The sequence below is a fragment of the Dasypus novemcinctus genome, chromosome 19, assembly GCF_030445035.2.
Source record: "Dasypus novemcinctus isolate mDasNov1 chromosome 19, mDasNov1.1.hap2, whole genome shotgun sequence".
Lineage (NCBI taxonomy): Eukaryota > Metazoa > Chordata > Mammalia > Cingulata > Dasypodidae > Dasypus > Dasypus novemcinctus.
Genome location: NC_080691.1, coordinates 8,082,120 through 8,088,119, shown reverse-complemented (window position 1 = coordinate 8,088,119; position 6,000 = coordinate 8,082,120).

Genomic DNA, 6,000 nt, shown 5'->3' with positions numbered 1-6,000 from the left:
TTAACCATGTGTTTTTATATCCGTTAGCAAAGTTTGAGGCTTTCTCCTTATGAATTGTGCTTTTTTTGTCTCTTTCTTTTCACTATGCACACCTCTTATTTCTGTTTCTCCTTGCCTCGGCTAGACGGTTATCCATGTGAGCAGTGACGCTGAAGTCCTTGTGCTGGCTCTAATTCCTAGGGAATGCCCCATGCTTTTCTGTGAGGGACGGGCTCACTCAGGATTTAAGGGGAACGTCTGTTACCGTGTTAAAGCTGTGTCTTTCTACTCCTAGGTTTCTTTGCGTTTTATCGAGAGCCTTCCCAACATTTAGCAAGCTGATCATGCGTTTCACCTCTGTTGGATTATATTAAGTTTCTAAGTAACGGGCTATCCTTGCGTTACCAGGATAAACCTTGCTTGTCCACGGTACATGATCTTCTCGGCACAGAGCTGAATTTGATTTTCTAGCATTTCGTTTAGGATTTAAAGAACTTCCATTGTCGGGGGATAACCTCTCGTTTTCTTTCTTGGGCAGTTAGGTTTGGGATCAGGATGAGAGTGGCTCTGTGAAGCAAACTGGGCAGGAGTCCTTCTCCTCCTCTGTGCAGGAACGAGCGCGATTTCAAGTCCTGGAAGCTGGAACACCACCAGTCTTCTCGTCACTCCTTCGTACCCGGGGCCCGGCCACCCTCGGTTCTGGCCCCTGGGAATGCAGATTCCTCACCGGTGCCTCGGCCTCGCAGGTGGCCCCTGGAAAACTCACTCCCAGTATTGTGATTCCAAGCCCGGCAGCCTGGCCCCACGCAGCCCTCGCGATTCCGCACCATCTCCCTTCAGGTTTGGCGAGGCGCCGCAGCTGCCTGCGCGGCTTGCTGTGTGACCAAAGGCAGGTGGCAAACCCCTCTGTGCCTCTGTAGAAGTGAATGATAATCACCCCTTGATGGGACTGTGAAGATGAAATGAGCTCACACGCATCAATTAGCGGGAACAGTGCCGGGCACGTAGCAACCGCTCAGAAAACCCAGCGATCGCCATCGCTGCTGCTGCGGTGGGTTTCTCAAGGCCGTTTGAAATGCCGCTTCCCTCCCGAAGCACGGCCCGGCCAGAGGGAGGCGGCCCGCTGCTCTCCTGCAGCACCGGGCAGCGGGCTGTGCTGGGGAAGGGGCACCCGGGACTCCGGTCCTGCCCTCATGGAGGTGCTTATGCTCCTGAGCCATAACTAACACGGTGTCCCACCACCTAAGCACCTGTGAGCACACACACGCATGCACACACGTGACACAAGCACATGCAATATACACACGTACACTGACACACATGCAACACACATGCCACACATGTGATACAAGCATACACACTGCACACGCATGCAACATACACATGTACGTTGGCACATGCACATGCAACACACATGCGTGCACAGTGCACACACATGCACATATGCCACTCGTGCACACACACCTAATGCACACCTTCACCTACAAGTGTACATGCACACAAAAGACACACCTCTACACATACCCAGACACATACGCACATAATACACACGACACCTGCACCATGCATGCACACACCTACACACAGGCACTGTCTTAGTTTGCCAAAGGCTGCCAATGGAAAAACACCAGGAATGCATTGGCTTTTATAAGGGGGTAAAGCTTATTGTTCTGAGGCCATAAAATGTCCAAATAGACACCATCAGAGATGTTTTCTCACCAAAGCCAGCTGCTAGGGAGCGTGGCATCCTGCCACGTGGCAGAGTCTCGGCTGAGGTCCCTGCCTTCCCCTCCAGGCTCACCGTCCCCTGAGTTCAGCAGTGGGAAACCAGGAACAGGGCCCCCCGAGTGCGCTCTCTCACATGGCCAGGTCAAAAGGGCAGTGCTCCCATTTCTGTGTCTCTCTGAGTGTTCTCAGTTTACATAAGACCCAGCAAGAGGGCAGAGACCCCCGAGTCAGGCCTCATGATGTAGTCCAATCGAAATGATCTGATCAATTGATCTAATCAAGGACCCTTAACAGAACCTAATGCAATCAAAGGGCCTCACACCCACAGGGATGATTACTTCAAGAACACGATGTTTCCTGGGATTTGCAACAGAACTATAAATTGTCGTAAGTATATATGCCACACACACACATACACACAGGCACACACACTTCTCATTAAGGTGACGTGACCTCCTCCTCCGTTACCCTCCTCACTGTAACGAGAGCAGGCCTTCTTGGCCCGTGTCCTCAGCTCTTGCCAGGTGTTGGAAACCCTTGAGAGGTGCAGGCTCCCCTGTCGCTGACCCTGGGGCACCCCCGCCCACACCTCTGCCTACGTCCACTTTCGAGTGAGCAGACCCGACTGTGCCGGGTGCTGGGTGGCGCAGGGACACCTCGGCCCTGGGCACAGAATGACGGTGCATCCTTCTCTCTCCTCTGAAACTGAGTGGGAATAAGGGATGGACTCACGTTTACCCACATGTGTCGTCGACACAGTCACATTCAGTAGGGGCAGGAGTGCTGCGCCTCATGGCTTCCGAGGGGCTGGAGAAGGCCCCTGTTGGCAGTGCCATGGCCCTTGCTGTTCACCCCTCTGGGGTGTGCTTGAATCAAGTCCCCCAAAATGTGCTGAAGTCTTAGCCCTTGGAGCCCGTGAGTGGCCCATTTGGAGGTAGGTCTTGGAGATGCTATCGGGTTAACCAGCCTCACCGTGCTCCTGGGCACCGTGAACTCGCAGGTGCCTGCCCCTTTTAGATTAGACCTGGCACCACCCCAGATACTGAGGGCTCGAACCCTTCTGACTGCCCCTAGCAAAATCATCAGAATTACGGTGGCTCAAAAGAGCAGCCTTTAAACTTGTCTTAAGATGCCAGTCATCTTTTCACTTTTCTAAAATGACAAAACACACCACAAAGTTCTAGCCGTCCAGATGCCGAAGGATGAGATGATGTTTTCTCAAAGGCGAGCCTGCCTGTGGATTAAAGGCAAGCATTTCAAAAATTATTCTGTCACTTAAGAAAACATACTTCAGCAATTACTGTTTCCTTTTCCATGTAACCAAGTTCACTGTACATTACAACTTTAAAGCGGAGATCTAAGGTTTCGATCAACCCTTTAATCCTGGCTATGGCTCCGGGTGCTTCCTGCTCTTTATGAGCGGGCTCCAGGCCTGCAGCTGCTTGCGAAGGGGGAAAAAAAAGGAAGAAAGGGAAAGAAAAAGACCTCGGCGCTGGCTGGGAGCAGAGTGCTACAGCGCGAAAAAGGTTAAGCTCCGGCATTTTAAACTCTGACCCTGGAAGAAAACATGACTTCATGGGCGACTGCCTTCCTGCTCTCCGGACAGCGTGAGGTCACGCGCAGGGGCTCGGCGGAGAGGCAGCCTGCACTCCTTCTTGCCACCATTTAACCCGATGAACGCACGCAGCACCAGTGCCCCCAGCGTTACTGTCCAAAATGGGATCCGCTTTTTGTCTTAACTTGGAGCAGTGCTTTCCTGGTTTACCCAACTGTCCCCCATTCACTCATCTTCTGGATCACTTTGGTTTTCACTCCACAGCACATTAACCTAAGAGGATGGAATTAGGAAGCGCCGTCCAACCAGCTCTGCCGACCCTGAAATCCTGTGTCACGCCTGGAGCAGGATCTTCAGGAAACGTGGATTTGAATCGAGGCTCATGTCTTGCTGCTGTGTGTCTTGAGCAAGTTCCTTAATTTCTTTGGCACCTCGTTGTCGTTGCCTGTAGAACAGTCACAAGCATGTCTACCTTGAGCGTGCGAGGCCCGGCAGGTGTGCCGCGCCAGTCCCCCCACCTGCTCCAGCGCGCCGCCTCACCATTACCGAGACCCGGCGTAACCTCGGAATTCCTGAGCAGACAGAAGGCTCCTCACCCGCTCGCAGGAAACGTGGCTCCACCTCTGCGAGCCAAAACCTATTTTAAGGAGACGGACACGTGGATTTCAATAGAATTGGCTCAGAGCAGCAGGAAGTTCAGGTTCAAGAGTGTCGTGAGGCCTCCCCTGTCGTAGATCCTTGGTTTCCCATGCAAGCCTTTCTACCACCCACTTAATGCCAGCATCCGAGAAGTGCATTCTCTGAGCACAAACCCAGCAGCTAGTGGGATTGTGCCTTCTTGCACGTAGAACCGGCCCCCTTGTGCAGGCTGGCCCTGCTGTTCTATCCAGCTTTTCTTAAATAGGCCCTGCCTATGTCAAAATGCTGCTTGATTCAGCAGCACATGAAGACACAGGAAAGCCCAAATTCACATTCCCCGGCCCTGCGGGGCCTGGCTGTCTATCACTCGCCTCCCTTCAGCCAGGCTAGTTCCAAGTTCCCCTGCCTTGAACGTCCTACAGAGGGAAGGTGCCCAGGCTCAAAAACCAGCCCCACGTATCTGAGCCCTCCTGCCAGGCGAGCCGAACAAGTCAGAGGCTCGCTCAGCGCTGCGGGCGCAGATGGGACTGGCCATGGCAAGAGAGAAGGCAGGCTTTTCCTTCCGCCCTCTGCTTTCCCGGCCCGCAGGCCGTCCTGCTTCCCCAGCGCCGCGCCGAGGCGCGGCGACATCTGTCCGCTGGAGCAATTCCGGCCCCCCCAGGCACCTCTTTCCTGTTTACACTTGGACATCAAATGTGCCTTTGGAAAATTCCCCGATTTCTTTTGCCCTGTTTTCTTTCTTCTGTTTCCATGCCGCTCCCTCTCCCCATTTAGAGATGGCATGTGTGGGAAGTGGATTGTTGAAACAACTGCAGAGGGCAGGAAAGCAGGCCCTCTGTGACCAGCCCTGGGCTGCGAGACAGCAAACCCCCACGCTCGCCTTCCCGGACGGTCGCCGGCCCCCGCTCCCCAGGCAGGGCCAGGTTCGGGGGGACTAGGGGGTAGCACAAGCTCTTCCAGAGCTTTCGGCCTCAGCACACCTCCGCTTCCGGTTCGCCCCTGGGGTATCTAAATACCCACTTATCCATGCATCCTGAGCCTCTCCAGGACTTCAGGAGTCTTAGGACACGCATTGCGTGTGCCCATTTCCACGTACGCAACAGTGGTCCCCGAGCACCAGGCGGGTGAAGCCTGTTCCCACCCAAGCCACCCCCCCGGCACAAGCTCCAGCGAAGAGGGCTCGCCGCACTCCCCCAAGCACTCGGCCTTCCCTAACCACCTCCAGAAACGTCGGCCGCGAGCCCTAGCCAGGGCTGAGCACCCGTGGAGCCTCAGCCCAGCCCTCGCCCGCAGCGGCCACTGGCGTGGGCGCACCGTGAGAAGACAACTTTGAACGATGCCAGGCGAAGCATGATTCGTGTCTGTCAATGTAACTCGGAGGGGAAATATTAACGAGCTTTAATATTTCATGAAAGTGACGCCGATGGTCAATTTCAATGAGATTTCCTCGCCCGGCCCCTCACCCCTGCCCCCATGGCTCGGCATTTAAATAATATTGTAAAGAGGCTTTGCTAATCCGTCTGTTGATCTTTCCAACAAAGCTGAGCTCAGATGATTCTCAGGTCATATTTCTGTAGCTTTGACCTGCTGACCCACAGGAAAGCCCGGCAGGCTCCCACTTAATAAAGCCCCCCACTGCGAGTAAAATGCCCTGGGCCAGCCCCGTGCGCCGTGAGAGCGAGCTTCCCGCGCCCTGCTCAGATGAACTATTCATGCATGGCGACAGGGAAGCGGGGAAAATCACGGCTCCAAAGTCCTGCGGCCTCCTGGTAAGCTCAGCCTTCCCGGCGTGCGAAAGCTCTTTCAGGGGGTCACAGAGATGTTATTTGGGAGGTGCCATTCCTGGGCTGACAATGAAACCAAAACACAGCTGGAACCTTTGATCCAACAGGGCTAGAGCCAATAGCCCGCATTGCCTGTTTATTGAAAATGGAAATCGTGCGTTCGTTTATTATCACTTAAAAAAGAATGTCTACTCAGTAAAACGCGAATGACGTGACTCTGCATAAAGAAGACAATAAAAGTGATGGCTATGGCCCCTCTCCAGACCGTCCATGCTCCCGGGCCCCTAGCCTCGCCTGCGGTACCTGGCCTCGCAC